This window comes from Labeo rohita, chromosome 8 (genome assembly GCF_022985175.1).
Source record: "Labeo rohita strain BAU-BD-2019 chromosome 8, IGBB_LRoh.1.0, whole genome shotgun sequence".
Classification (NCBI taxonomy): domain Eukaryota; kingdom Metazoa; phylum Chordata; class Actinopteri; order Cypriniformes; family Cyprinidae; genus Labeo; species Labeo rohita.
Genome location: NC_066876.1, coordinates 10,957,786 through 10,974,890, shown reverse-complemented (window position 1 = coordinate 10,974,890; position 17,105 = coordinate 10,957,786). Strand labels below are relative to the sequence as shown.

General features: G+C 33.5%; 1 protein-coding gene across 1 annotated transcript in view; it reads left to right on the top strand.

Annotated features, from left to right (window-relative positions):
* Nucleotides 1-17,105, top strand: part of gpat2 (glycerol-3-phosphate acyltransferase 2, mitochondrial) — a 127,629-nt gene that overhangs the window by 42,484 nt on the left and 68,040 nt on the right. The gene's annotated exons all lie outside the window — the stretch shown is intronic.

The window sequence follows — 17,105 nt, the reverse complement described above, 5'->3', positions numbered from 1 at the left end:
AGTCTATTGACATGAACAGCTCACAAGCTGAACATCACAATGTTGTCCTCTCAGAATTAAAGTAATTATGACATGGTGTGAAGGCAGCATATGACTTTGAGTATTTAACAACAGCATTGTCTAACTGACTTGATAATGTATTTGTCGTTCTGTTTCTTCCTCTGTTAGGAGGCAGCTGACAAGACAGACTTCAGTAAGAATCCTCAGTGTTGATCAAGAAAGTTCACAGCTCACCTCATCTAGAGTGGGAATCATCTTGGAAGAAAGCTTGGTAATGGATGAACTGACCAATCTCAGGCCTTCTATGTCCATTGTTTTCAGACTGATTTCCCTGCCTACACCTGGACTATCCTAAGTGTATGAAAAGTATTTTATATTTTTGTCGGGAAAAGGTGAGCTGACACCTAAAATTCAGTATTGCCAATAGTGTGAACTCAGAGTGTGGAAAAAACATATCGTTTTGATGCTGTTTGTTGCGATTCTGAGGAAAACTTGTTTGTGTGCTTAACGATAAGTTAATTTGTTGAACTAGTATCTTTTTGAACTTTTTTTTTCTCCCATGTTTTATGGGGAAATGTTTTCAGGATATGAAAAAATGGTTTTGTTGTGTTTTCAATTGAATATTTGTAATTGAATTGATTTAAAATAAAAGGGAAAATTGCATTAATGTTCCTTTATTTGTTTGCTTTTTTCTTAATTTTCTAGGTTAACAAATTGGAAAAATAAAACATTTGATATAGATTTAACTTGGAAATTAGTATATTTGACTTAAATATAATAGTTATAATAATTGCAAATGAAATGATGTTACAAAACATTTTAAGTTAAATGAAATGACCTTTGTAATTCATATTACAAAACATTTTAAGTTAAATAAACTTTACATTACTTAAATTTTTTAGGGCAACCAGTTTCCTCCAATTTTTTAAGTAAATTCAACTTATCCGGGTTTAGAGTGTTGCTTGCACCAGTATTGCAATGTTTTCTTCCATCTGATGTTAATCACAGTTAAACACCTTAAGCCTGATGACCTCCTTCATCTAAATATCCTGATTTCGGCTCACACTTCCGAGTGCCGCTGTCTGAATTCCTTTAACTGTCTGCCCTGATGATTTCTAATCCCCTTCATTTGTTTTATCCCTTTTCCCGCTTTCTCTCTCTCCCACTTCTGCTGCATTCTTCCTGACATGCGTTTGTACTATCAGAGGTTGAGATTCCCGTCTGAATGATTGCCCCTCCATATGCTGCTGATGAACTCTAGAACTCATGAACTCTTGAACTCGGACTCCTCAGATGATCAAAAAGTTACTCCCAGTCAGTGTCCACTCAAAGTCCACACTGGAGATTTTTATTTTTTTTAAACATAGACTGATATAAAGTCACATCTGAGATCTGACTTTTGGTGCCTGATCTTGAATACTCTTATATTTGTGTTTATATATTTGAAGGTGCAAAACATATGAAAATGAGAGCTTAACCAAAAAGTTTTAATGCATGGAGAAGAAATGTCAGCACTTAAACCATTACAAATGTTAAATGATGAATTCTTCTTTTGCATCTGGCCAGTCTGTAATACGCATAGATTAGTGTGCTTTGAAATGTATTCCTTTTGCACTTTTAAATATTTAAACTAACTTTTCAGCCACTGCATTGCGTGTTAGCTTACCTGTGGGGGAATACATTAAATGCATTAGGCATAAATTAAAATTTGATTTATTCATTTAAAGAAATATTTCACTATTCAAGTAGACTCATGCCTTTTCATTTTCTGTGCAGATCTATGAAATGGATTTAAATGGCTCTAGTTGTAGCTGAAAGATATTTATTCAGAAACTCTTTTATCATAAGCTTAAAAGAATAATTGAACGTGGGTGGGTGGAGAAAGTGGACAATTAGGTGAATGATGGGCATTTAGATTCCATGGAAATATGCGTCGCTTTCTGCATAATTGCTCCGGCACAGATTCGTATGTAATTCACGTACAGCACATCTTTAATTCAAGTGATGATAATGAATGGTTATATATCATCGAGATAAGAAAGATCACACATTTTGCGATAATGCTAGTTAAAATGTTCTGGATTTGTCATCTGTTCATCTTACAGATCATCTGTTCTCCACAATGTTCACACAGATGTTTTGTCAACCAAAAATGCTCATTTATTGTTGTAATTACATCTTTTAAAGATTCAGATTGTTTGTTTTTAGCTAAACTCTACTTTTTTCCTCTCTCTCTCTCTCTCTCTGTTTATATTTTGAAGCTCATAAACTGAACATTTAATTAGATTTATTAATTTATATATATATATATATATATTATATATGCATTTATTAAACCCTATAACTCCCTATCTTAAACATAGACATAAAACTGCACTATCCAAAGTAAAATTTTAATGATTCATGAACAAAAATATTTTGTAATATGATTTTGATGTACCATTTCCATGGTAATGTAATGTCTGATTTTAAAATGGTTTTCAAAATATGAATTTTGAGATATGAAGTTTTCAGTTGATATATAATCTCTTAATAGTTATATTGCGTGAAAAGGCAACGAAGAAAGTATTTTTGTGACAAAGGTCAGAACTCCTGTTATGATGTAGATTTTTGAGACTCTTGTCATAAATTAATCTATTACTTTTCCTAGATAATTTGAAACACAAAAAAGTAATAAAATATTTATTTAGGAGTCTTATACCTTCCCAACAATATATAGTTTGTCATGATTAGATTAGGATTTATTTGTAAAATGGTGAAGTAAACTTCCCACATACGTCCCACAGAGGGGACGGTAACAGTTAAAGGGTTCATGTAATGCAATTATTAATTTAATAAATTCTAATTAATTGTTTTGCACAACAAACTTGTAAAACTACTACATAATTATGGAGTTTCTATAGTCCACATGGTTATACTTAAATATTTTTTCATAGTTTACTTCAGTTATTGAAGAAAAATACAACTAATTTATTTATGTTTTTTTTCCATGTTTTATTTATATTCTTTCTAAAATGAAGCACATTTACTGAACATTTAATTTGATTTAATAAATATTTTACATATATTTAATGTATTTAATTTTTATTTACTTATATGTAATATAATTAATAAATTAAATTAATTTTAATTAATTGTTTTGGCATTAACTTAACATTTTCTTTAATGGGTTTTTATGGTTTATTTCAATTTCTTTTTTTAAGTATAAAATGTTACATTTTTTAAGTTTGTTGTTTTATTTTCCAAATTTTATTTATATTCTTTCTAAAATTAAGCTAATTTAAATAAATGATTTTTTTTTTTCAAAAAAAATAATTTGATGTAATAAATGTCACAGTTCTGTCTGTTTGTATTCTTGGTTTCTCCCATTGTCTCCCCCTGTCGATCTGTCTACTTTGGTTTAGTCCTTGTTAACGTTATCTGGTTCACCTGTCTGTCATTATTAGTTAGCCTTTATATATCTGTCTTTGTCATGAGTTCCCTGTCGGTCTTTATTGTTGATTTGAGTTTCAGTGTGTGTGTGGATATCGCTCTGTGTTCCTGCCTGTTCCTCTTGAAAGTAATTAAAATAAGATTTGTTTCGTACGTTGTATCCTGTCTTCCATCCAGCACCAGCAACCGTAACAGAAAGACCGACCACTACAGTTTTTTCCCGGCATCTTCCCCTGCATTTATTTTTCTGTTTTTTCCCTCAGTGTTTTTGTTTTTTGATTTATTATTATTATGGATCCTACCGTTCTTCTCATCCTCCTGAAGCAGGGGGAACGCTCTCTTGAGGACCACACCCGTGATTACATCTTCCTGGCAGAACACTCCCACTTTACGGATAGCAGCCTATGCAAGTTCTACTACACTGGACTTAACACCACCACCAAGGCGCTGCTATCTGGGGAGGGTCCTCAAGAGAGCCTGCCGGAGTACATCGAGTGGGTGCTGGCGTCCTGTGGATCTGACCATCGACATCATCGAGGAGGACAACCATCACCCCAACAAGCGGAGTTTGAGCCCGAGCCCACCGCAGATGAAGAGCCAGATTTTCTCTACATGGAGTGTTGGAGCAAGACAGGGCTATGGAGCCCTGCCCACTGCAAAGCTGAAAACTCTGGGGACTTAATTGATTTTTCTATGGAAGTTCTAGAAAATGACTCTGGGGATTTAATAGACTTCTTTACAGAAATATCTACCGGTCACGTTATGCATGCCTGTATGGAATCCCCACCCACCCTCCCTCTTCTGCCTATGTCAACGTCTGTCTGCTCACTGCTGTCCCCTGACAGCCCCTCTGCTCACCCTCAGCCCACCACCTGTGCAGTGGGTTTGCCGCGGGTCTGCCAGCTTCCATCGGTGTCAGGGCTGGAGGATCCTCCATCTCCGCCTCCAGCCTCAGAGTCCAGAACTCCGCCTCGGCCCTCCAACCCTGCGGCTCCACCACGGCTCTCAGCGCCCTCGTCTCCATTGTCGCCCATCGGTCCACCAGCTCCACCGGGCTCCCTCATCTTTCCGGCTCCGCCCTGGTCGGTCGTCGTCCCTCCGTCACCTCAGGACTCTGTTCCTCCGGCTGCGCCTCGTCACTCCGTCCCACCGGCTCCTAAGGACTCCTCCCTCCCTCTGGCACAGCCTCCATCCTCTGTCGCTCCGGCTCCGCCGCGGACCGCCGGATCTCCGCCTACGCCTTGGTCGCCAGAGCCTAGGGCTCCACCTTGGCCCTCCGGATCCTCGGTGTCGCCCTGGATCTTCGGCTCTCCGTCTCCGCCTCGGGCTCCTCCGCCAGCGGCTCCGCCTCCGTCGGTCGGCCCCATGGAGTCATCAGCCCTTCTTCCACCATGGCTCCTCCCTCCATCGGCTCCACCGTGGGTCATCATGGCTGCGTTCTGGGTCCTGCTAGGTTCCTCCTGCTCTGGGTCCCTCCTGTTTCCTCCCTGGCTCCTCCCACCATCGTCACTGCCTTGGACTTTTTTTTGCCCTCATTTCTCTGTTTTTTTTTTTTGTCCCCCTCCTGGGGTTCCGTCCTCCGCCGAAGCCTCCTCCCACATGGACTCTGTCTTTCTGCTGTTTTTTCGCCCCTCTTGTCTGTTTTGTTTTTTGTTTTCTACGGCGCGAGGTCGCGCCTATTCGGAGGGGGGTGTAATGTCACAGTTCTGTCTGTTTGTATTCTTGGTTTCTCCCATTGTCTCCCCCTGTCGATCTGTCTACTTTGGTTTAGTCCTTGTTAACGTTATCTGGTTCACCTGTCTGTCATTATTAGTTAGCCTTTATATATCTGTCTTTGTCATGAGTTCCCTGTCGGTCTTTATTGTTGATTTTGAGTTTCAGTGTGTGTGGATATCGCTCTGTGTTCCTGCCTGTTCCTCTTGAAAGTAATTAAAATAAGATTTGTTTCGTACGTTGTATCCTGTCTTCCATCCAGCACCAGCAAACGTAACAATAAATATATTTTATTTATTTATTACTTTTATATGTAACACAATTCTTAAATAAATTAAATAAATTCTTAATATATATATATATATATATATATATATATATTTATATTGTTTCTAAAATGAAGCTCATTTAATACTGAACATTTAATTTGATTAAATAAATATTTTACATATATTTAATGCATTTATTTAATTTTTATTTACGTACATGTAATACAATTATTAATTAAATAAATAAATTCTAATTTTTTTTACTAGTTTTTTGACAAACTTTAAAAATTACTACATAATTGGAGTTTTTTTTTTTTTTTTTTTTTTTTTTTTTTTGTAGTCCACATGATTTCAAAGGTTTTTAATGGTTTACTTCAATTCCTCAAGAAAAATAGTATTTTTTTTAAAACATTATTATTTAATAGAAAAGAAACTGTGTAATATTTATAAAAATAGGGCACAACGTACTGTATAATTTGAAGGAATTTTTCCATATTTATTTTTCACAGGTGTTTTACCAGTGTTTTGAATTTTACACATTGCCTTACATTTTAGTGTGAACAGAAATGTTTGTAAAAAATGTCCTGTGCCAGTACTTTTGCTGTTATTTTACTGATTTGTTTTTACAGCGCAGATCAGACAGTATAATCCTACATCAATACTCTTCTATATTGTTACAATAAAACTTAATATGGATTCACACATGCACTGGACAATAAAGTGTTATGCTGCCAGAATGCAAGATAAAAACTTCAAAGTAAACAGAGACTCCTATTGTGCCAGTGTTCTGATAAAACCTCAGCTGAAACTTGTCTTTATCATACGCTGAGTGTGATATCACTGGCATGCATACATTAGCAATCAGGATGACAGCATGACAGAAAGCCAAGGCTATTTCTTTACACTGCCTCTCATGGATGACTGATTGTCAAGTGTTGCAGAGCTCATGCTATATGACCAAAAGGTCACCCTTCAACCTCTGCATTCACATGAGCACAACACTGTTTTAATCAGAGCTTGAAGAAGATCAGCGGGATCGTCCAAGATATAAGAGGGAAGCAAATAGCAATGGGGGGGAGGGGGGTGTAATCAATTTATGAGATAAAGTTCGATAAACTAGGCTACCCGTGAAGTTATGATCTGTGAAGTCTCTCTGTACGAAATCCACAGTGAAACAGAAGGTATTTCAGTTCATGTTGCAAGCGCTCACAAATGCACTTTGTTCAAAAATCAAAGCTATTTTTTAAAAAAAGAAATCTACCCACAGGACAACATGACATTGCAGATGAGCTTTTAAGGGAGAGAGAGAGAAAAAAGAAAAGCATTAGTTGCAAAAACAATGTCTTGGCCAGATATTTATGTTAGCTTGTTTTCCAAGACTATAACCATTAATCCTTCAAAAGACATGTCAGAAAATTGATAGGGAAGCAGTCGTACATAAGGCTGATCTGACAGGTGTAAGCCAAGATTATTTAAAATGCACAAGTGGAAAATCTCCAATGCCTTTATGTTGTGAAATCACCCAAGGAGAATCAATTGTGTGCATGCTTAATCAAATTCCACGCACATCTCTTGTTTTTTTTTTTTTGCCTATGAAATCTACGTATCACAGATATTTTTTCGCAAGGCCCCTATTTGTAGATACCAGTATTTGCAGCCACTACAGACGTGCTGCTAATTTGCCAAGCGGCATTCTGTGACATGTTATGACTGTGTTTTTGTGTAATGAATATGTCAAACAGGCATGAGAAAAGATAAGGAAGCATTAAAATTATAGATGCGGATGGGGTTAGTATTTATCAGGCTGGTGGAAGAGTGAGGGATAAAAAGGGATTTTTTTGCACTGTTCCCAATGGAATTGATCGGTTTAGCCTGTGATGTAAACTTGTACTGTTGTGTGTAAGCCAGGGGCATTTCCCAGGAAAAAGCTCTACAGTACATATACAGGCATTTACAACCGATTTACACAGAAATTTGTTTTGCTTGTGTGTTTCATGAATGAGGTCTAATGTTTCCTCTAGGTCTTAAAGGAGAAGTCCACTTCCAAAACAAAGATTCAGATACAATGTAGAGTGTATAGCCTATATGTTGTACATATAGCTTTTTGTTGTCCTTGGGAAATGCCCATGGCTCTTTCATGATAGAACAGATTTACATGTTCACAGATCCATCAAATTATGTACATGAGGTTTATGTTCACTTTTATTTTGTATTATTTTATTTTATTTTTATTTATATACTGTACTTTTTTTTGTATTGTATTAAAATAAAAATGAGCATAATTATTTTTCTTTTTGACAGTTGTATTTGTCAAAGATCCATCAACAATGAATAAAAAGGTATGTCCATTCTAAGTACATTTATTAATAATTAGTAGATTTATTAATACAATTAATATTTATATGATTAATATTATCAATAATTATATTAATGTCATTAATATTATTAATCATTATATTATATTACATATTAATATGAATATTAAAAAAATGTAAATTAATCACCATGGTTGTTAATGAGAGAGAGAGAGAGAGAGAGAGAGAGAGAGAGAGATCATATTCATAATTATCATTATTTCAATTTTGGGTACAATTTTGTAAAATACTTCATCAGAAATGTATATGACGTATGTTAATTCTATATTCATTTCATTTTATTAACTTATTAATTTTATTTTCAGCAAAAAATCTGTATAATTTATTCTATATCTGTTCTATTAATTTATTAATATTAATAATAATATTAACGTTTTTAATCAGTAATTGTGTATGATTTGTATATTTGTTTTTATACTGTTATTTTATTGTCTTGTATTTTATTCAAAAAAAAAAAATTCCACAATTATTTTTATAGTGTTCAAAATTAATTTTATTTTGTGACCAAAATTTTATTTGTCACAGAACCATCAAAAATGAATAAAAATTATGTACATTTGAAATTAATATATTAATTATTAGTAGTAGATGTATTAATATTATGAATTATTATAGAATTATTAATATTATTATTATTAATAATAATAATAATATAAATTATTTTTACTAAATTATTCACCATGGTTATTTTTGACAAAAAAAAATTTCTTATTTAATTTCTGACAAAATGTGCAGTTGATTGGTCCATTAAAAATGTATATGATGGATGTTAATTCTACATTTATTTCATTTTTTAAAAAAAAAAATCTGAGTTTTATTTTATTCTTTATCCGTTTTATTAATTCATTAATATTGATAATATAATAATTTAATCAGAAATTGTGTATGATTTGTATATTATTTCTACTTTTATTTTATTTTATAGTGTTATTTTATTGTATTATATTGTATTAAAATAAATAATAATTTAATAATTTTAATATATTTTTATAATTGTTTCAAAATAAATTTTAGTTTTGACAAAAATTCTATTTGTCACAGATCCATCAAAAATGAATAAAAATTATGTCAATTTGAAATTAATATATTATTAGCAGTAGATTTATTGATATTATTAATTATATCATTATTAATGTTATTTATATTAATACAATAATGTTTACTAAATTATTCACCATAGTTGTTATTTTTGACCAAATTTGCAGTTGATTGCTCCATCAAAAATGTATATGATGTATGTTAAATCTACACTTATTTCATTTTATTAACTTATTTTATTTTTTAGAAAAAATCTATATAAGATTTTTATTTTATTTTATTTTATTTTATTCTATATATTTTATTTATTTATTAATATTAATAATAATATTATCATTTTAATGTGTATGATTTTTATATTAATTCTATTTTTTTAATTCATTAATATTATTTTACCTCATTTTTATGTTAATTCTTCGTTTATGATTATTAAGGTACATTTTTTTAAATATTTTTATTTATTAATATTTTCATTTACATTTTTAATTTCAAAAAATGTGTATATGATATTTGTTATCATTCAAGATTTGTAAAATGTATGAATTTACTACTTTTTATTTTATAATTACAAATAATTAAGTTTATTAATTGATCATGATTGACATTCTTGACAAAATTTAGGAACATGATCCATCCTTTGGCAGTGACTCCAGTGAGAATTTTTTTTTCATGGACCCGCTCAACCCCGTCATTAAGCACTGACCATGTTTCAAAACAAAGCTGCTGTTTTTTGACCCTGAGAGGAAGTTTGTTTAACAGCATGATTATATACACCATGAGACTTTGAGAACTCTGAAAACACTACTGTAAAGCCATTCATTACATTCTGACACAGACACACACATGCAGTAAAATCAGTAACCCACTGGTCATTATCCCCTCATGTCATCTGCAGTAATTAGATCCCTCTTAGAGCGTCCCTTTAGCAATCCCCTCCCGTTCCAGGGCTTCTCGCAACCTTGCTTTCCCACATTAATTACCACTGGTATACAATTAGCAACCCACCTTCCATACCAGTGATTCCCAATCCCAATCAATTTCCGATTCTCAATGGTTCATCGGGGAGCGCAGGAATTGTGGCTTATAGGAAACAGTTGACTGGATAATGATGAGTTGAGGCTGGATTAGTTTGCTGATTTGGTATTAGTGGTGTCAGGAACTCTTATCTTCACACAAACATCCACTGACTCTGTTTATCACGCTTTTGTCCCCCACATATCTGTGCGCTGAAACTTGTTCGATACTAATAGGGTTTCTAAGTATCCTGGGATGCCAAAAGCACTGCTTTAACCTATTGATGTGTGCTGGGTAGCGTGTAGACTTGAATATCACTAATTGTGTGGGTACTCCTTTACATTTGCCAGTGCATTGCTCAATTCTCATTCTCACTTGGATTCGATCAGCAGGCTTATTCTCACCAGTATAAAGGAATTGCATGTGATTCTGTCTTTATTACAAGAAGCCCACACTCATTAAACTCTGTGTCAGAAACACATGCATAGCTCTCAGAAGACTTAAGATTAGTCTTTTTATTGGCTCTACTGTGAGAATTTCATCAGACTGTATTGGAATTTCATTCACAAGGCTGCCTGCAGTGTTTAATTCCTAGTTTTTTTTATGTAACAGATCATTTCGGACAAAATAGAGGGCTTGATGCTATTTAATGAGATAATTAATGTAAAAATGTTCAAATTTACTCACCCTTGTGACTTTTTAACCCTGTATGACTCTCTTTTTTCTGTTGTCTCCTGGTTATCAATGACTTCCACTGTATGGACAAAAATACTGAGACATTTCTTCTTTTGTGTTTCATAAAATAGATTTTTGGACAATATCAAAGTGAGTGCACACTGACAAAAACAAACAAACAAATAAATAAAAACATTTTTTTTGGTCGAACTGTTCCTTTAAATTTTCAGAATGCTTCGTGATTCTCTCTTGAATCGATTCTGATCTTCGTTTTGAACATAGACTGTAACAAATATGGACGTAGTGTCCATGACGTCACCCGTAGGTTTCTGAAGAGCATTTTTGAAGCTCTTATTGGGCGGGAGTCGGCCGTCGACATCTTGGAATCACGTCTCTGTACGTCACCCCCCGGATAATCGAAAATGGGCAAAGAGGCGGAACGTGGGTGGAGCTGGTTGCTGAAACCACGCCCATCTAGCGCGACGGTGGTGACAGCAGCGGCAATCCACCTGTCACTCAAGTGGCCACGCCCTAAATTATGCAGAACTATAAGGCTTAATATAATTGAACCGGATGAGTTATAAAAAAAAAAAAAAAAAAAAAATCACCCCCCTTACAGTTGACATGAAGGGCAAAATTGGCTATATAGACCAAAACCACTTTTTGTAGCAGGCTGTAAGCATATTTTTTTCTGCTGTAAAGTTGGGGAGTCTATGGGATTTGGAATGAGGATGAAAAGACCAAAAAAAAAAGACCAAAAAAACATGCAAATAAGTTCAAACATCAATTCAATATCTACTATTTCCTGAATATTGTGAAATTCAAGATGGCCGCCCCTCATGACGTCATAATATGCAAATTAGATTAGTATATTTACAACCCACATAAACTTTTGGTCATGCCCAACATTTTTCTAATTTACAGTAGATCTCTATCTTTAAGCCCTTTCAAGCCACAAGCTTTTGAAATCTTCATGTCAAAATTCAGCATTTTTCGAAAAAAACCCTGGCGCCTAAAGGGTTAAACACTAAGTTCAGAATCGATTCCACGTGATGCATTTGGAAAATCTCAGAATTGATCGACGAATCGCGATGCATCGTTGTATTATCGCAGCCTAAAATGTAAAGTGTATATTTGAGGCTGTAATAAGTAATTTGGCAGTATAAATAAAAATGTGTTCATTTTTGAAATTTGTTAATTGTTCTAATTTATTTATTTTATTTTATTTTTTTTCCATTGTAATGTTTTTGTAGACATGACAAAAATATAATCTCACAATACATCACAAAAAATTTAAGACACTACAGACTTAAATCAATTAGAATTTTTATAATCTACAAAATGTTTGAATTGCAAGAAGCTATAATTGCAATCCATAGTTTTCATGCATTTTAAGATACACAGTCAAAAAGTTGACTATATAATTTTTGCTAGAATTTATTTTTTATTTCTTGCAATTTTAAGGTTATATCACACAATTCTGCATAAAAAAAGTCAGAATTGCAAGAAAAAAGGCCAGAATTGCGAGTTTTTATCTTGCAATTCTGACTTTATTTTTCGCAATTTTGAGTTTATATTACACAATTCTGAGTCAGAACTGCAAGAAATATACTTTTTTTGTGAGAAAAAAGTCAGAAATGCAGGTTTTTCTATCTCACAATTCTGACTTTATTTCTTGTAATTGCGAGTTTATATCACACAACTATGACTTTATTTCTTGCAATTTAGTTTATAGCAGGCAGTTTTGAGAAAAGCCAGAATTGTTCGAAAAAAATGTCAGAATTGCAAGATATAAACTCACATATGTGAGAAAAGGTTGGAATTGCAAGTTATCTCGCAATTCTGACTTTATTTCTCACAATTTTGAGTTTATATTACACAATTCTGAGAGAAAGTCAGAACTGTGAGAAATATACTCGCATTTGTGAGAAAAGTCAGAAATGCAAGTTTTTTTTTTATCTCGCAATTGTGACTTTATTTCTAATAATTGCGAGTTTATATCACATAATTCTGACTTTATTTCAATAATTGCGAGTTCATCATCACACAATTCTGACTTTATTTCTCACAATTTACAGTTTATAGCAGGCAATTCTGAGAAAAGCCAGAATTGCAAGAAAAAAAGTCAGAATTGCAAGATATAAACTCACATTTGTGAGAAAAGGTTGGAATTCCAAAAGTCATTACGAGATATAAACTTGCATTTGTTAATAAACTCGTTGCTGGTGTGATGACAGATCAATCCTGAACGGAGTACTGTTTGAATGGAGGCTGTTTATATAGTTTTTATCTTGCAATTCTGACTTCATTTCTCACAATGAGTTTATATAACACAATTCTGAGAAAAAATAGCGAGATAAAAAGCAATAACCATTTTTTTTGTTTGTTTTGTTTTGTTTTGATGCAGTGTTCGAAAATGGGTTTCCACAGGTGTGTGATATATTATTAATAAATAAATAATAATATGTAAAAAGGTTGCCATAACATAGTCAACAGCACCCAGACCTAAACTAGGAGTGAAAACCATTTATTAAAAAAATGTATTTTTTCTTGAATGTATATATGTACGAATGTGGGCGATGATGAATGTTTTTGGAGAGGTTGGGACAACTGCTGAATACAAAGTGCTTATCTATACATAAAAAGCAAAAATCACTAAGAGGTCTAAGGGTGAGAAGAAAAAAAGCAGGGAAAGAGACAAAAGAGAGAACATATTGTTATTTTCAACAGACAGGGTCAGATCTCATTTGTAAGCACCCACTTTTACACCTACATCATGCATGCACACACACACACACACACACAACAGTGCAGTAAACACATCCTACGATGCGCAAGAGGTACAAGCACCTGCACTTTGCAAAAAATAAACCTCTCTGACAATGTCTGACATTGACGTCACACAATTTCCCTTCCCAATGACTGTTAATTGACAACGACACCGATATACACGTAGACATACATGGGCTACAGACACACTTACACAGTGTTACTCACAATACTTCAGCTATTTCGAAGCCTCTTGAGTCGATACTATCTTCACTAGGTATTTGTGTAGTGCCTTTGTCTTTTGAACCACAAATACCTTTTTCCCAATAAGCACCATTCAAAGCAAATAGCTTTATAGGTTTGGTTTAGCTTTCTGAGGGAAGAAAATAAGTATGAATGCATGAAAGAAATGAAAGAAGAAGAAAAAACAAGGGATGTAGGCCTATCTGAAACACATTCAGGGTTCTTTACTGTGATTCTTTTGCATAATAAGATTCAGATTCAGTACATCTGCTGAAAGTGTCTTTTTATAATCCGTCATTATTCATTTTTAAAAAATCTGTATTATTTTATAAGATGTTATGTAACCCTTGTCTGTCTTTGTTTTATAATTGCCAGGATTCTTTTAAGATCTGTATTATTCATGTAAATCCTATTTCAATTATGTTATGTCAGGAAATCGTAAGCACTTAAAGTCTTTTTGAAAAATCATTGGGTCTAATCCCTTATTATTTGTTATTTTTCAACTTGTTCATGTTTTGCCTGTAATAATAAATCCACTACGAATGAGTTTGTGCTTTTGGACTGAAATGAAACACTGTTTGCTAATGCAATCAGCGAGCATCTCTTATTACCTAGGCAGCTGGCCTTTTATGTATCAGGTGACATTATCTTATGCCAAAGGATGGCACTGTATCAAAAGAAGAAAAAGACGTCGTGATTTTTGGATGAGCGGCTCTGACATCAAATCAAACATATTCTAAAACCTTTCAAAATGATTTTATTTTAAAAGAATTATAATGAAATTACCAGTTGGCTTGTTGCGATATGAAGTGGTGAAGGTAACCTTGCAAACATTTCCGAGCCAGAACAAAGGTTATAAAATGGAGACCCGGGCTTCAAGATGTCCTTTGAACAAACAAGGAACTTTTTACAATTTCCTGGAAAGGTAGAAAAACATGATGACTTATTCAACATGCGGACATCTGAACAGCGTAATCCTGTTCAAATAAATAAGACAAGAGGCAGGACAAATCAAAAATGTCAAAAATCAAATAAATAAATAAGTAAAACGGCTGAACAGAATGAAAAAGAAGACAATACAGCAGGGAGGAACGAAGTTTTGCAGCTTGTCAAAATGAAGGAAAAAAGAGAATATCGAAATGCTGAAAACTGAAGGTCATGTTTGACCGCATGCTGGTAAAAGCAAAAACTGAGGCAAAGAATACACATTATTTTAAATCAAATTCAATCTACGCTTTATCCTATAACTCAAATATATAATATAATATAATATAATATAATATAATATAATATAATATAATATAATATAATATAATATATTCTTTTCATACTGACCAAAAGTTTATTTGACCAAAAGACAGTAAAAACAATAATATTGTGAAAAATTATTAAAATTTTTAGATACTTAGATTAAATTAAAATGATTTCTGAAGGATCATGTCACGCTGAAGACTGAAGTAATGGCTGGTGAAAATTCAGCTTTGCGTTATAAACATAAATTACATTTTAAATGCAGCTGGGGTCAAAAGTTTCCATACACCTTGCAGAATCTGCAAAATGTTATTTATTTTACCAAAATAAGAGGGATCATACAAAATGCATGATTTTTTTTTTTCTGAATAAGATATTTCACATAAAAGACGTTTACATATAGTCCACAAGAGAAAACAATAGCTGAATTTAAAAAATGACCCTGTTCAAAAGTTTACATACGCTTGATTCCTAATAGTGTTGTTACCTGAATGATCCACAGCTGTGTTTTTTTTTTAAGTGACAGTTGGTCATGAGTTTCTTGTTTGTCCTGAACAAATTGGTTTTTCAGCTTTTTTATTTTGAATCCTTTCCTACAATGACTGTATGATTTTGAGATCCATCTTTTCACACTGAGGGACTCAAACACAACTATTATAGAAGGTTCAAACACTCACTGATGCTTCAGAAGGAAAAGCGATGCATTAAGACCCTGGGGGGTGAAAACTTTATGAATTTAACAATCACGGTAAATTTAACTTTGTCTTCTGGGAGACATGTAAGTATCTTCTGTGGCTTCTCAATTGCAGTACTAAGTAAAAATTAATTAATTAATTAATAAAAAGATATTTTGGAAAAATGTACACATCTTAATTCTGTTGAAAAGTTTACACCCCTGGCTATTAAAGCATCATTGCTTTTCTCCTTCTGGAGCATCAGTGAGTGTTTGAATCTTCTGTAATAGTTGCATATGAGTCCCTCAGTTGTCCTCAGTTTGAAAAGATGGATCTCAAAATCATACAGTCATTGCTGGAAAGGGTTCAATTACACAAAAATGCTGAAAAACCAAAGAATTTGTGGGACCTGAAGGATTTTTCTGAAGAACAACAGGCAGTTTAACTGTTCAGCACAAACAAGGGACTCATGAACAACTATCACTGAACAAAAAAATAAAAAAATAAGATAACAGCTGTGGATCATTCAGGTAACAACACAGTATTAAGAATCAAGTGTATGTAAACATTTGAACAGGGTCATTTTAATAAATTCAACTATTATTTTTTCTTGTGGACTATATGTAAGCATCTTTTATGTGAAATATCTTATTCAGGTCAGTACTAAATAAAAAATAACATGCATTTTGCATGATCCCTCTTATTTTGATAAAATTAACATTTTGCAGATTCTGCAAGGTGTATGTAAACTTTTGACCTCAACTGTATATTCAAACTAAATTGTAATAATATTTCAGAATATTACTGTATTTTTGCTGAGCATAAGATAATTCTTTCAAAAAAAAAAAAAAATTTAATTAATTAATTAAAATAACAACAACAAAAAAACAAAAAACAAAACAATAACAACACACATGGGCGAAAGTCGCAAGACTTCCGGTTCATTGGCTGCTATAAGGAACTAAAACGAAAATACACAATGTGCAGTAAACAGTAAAACTTTGCACTACAAACCAGTGTGTTCATAATTAATGGGGTCATCGCATTGACATGAGCGCCTTACCTCAGATCAGCTGTCACAGTCCAGTAACATTCCATGTTTCGATGCCGGAGCAGAGATGTAAGTTAGACAAGAATATCTCCGACCGAGCAACTGAGGTGTTGTGTTGCTAGATGTAATAATGAACGTAGCGGTCGTCATTTACTCCTGACATCTGAGCCGCTGAAGATGCAGTAGATTACGTTTGTTGTGAAGGGAATGTGCCTCCCGATCTACATATATCCATCTATGTTCACGCGAATCATTCATGATCCAGCTTCACTTACAGCAGAAGTGAGTATAAGGGGTTTTTTTTATGAATCTTTGCTATCGCCTTTCCTAATAATGTGCTAGTTAGCAAGTTTAGCAGCTAAACACAGTTAAATGTGGCTAAAGTAAACAGACTCGTCACTCCACAGAGCCTCGACCAGAATGGGATGATTTTTGCAGAGCTCATTTTGACAAGGTAAAAAGGGTGTTGTTTTACACTACCATTGAGAATTTTTAACCAAAGTATATTATAGACTTTTCATTAAGACCCTAAAGAATCATATCAACTTGTGGAAAAAGGGCATCCGATGACCCCTTTAAGATGATACATTAAAATAATATT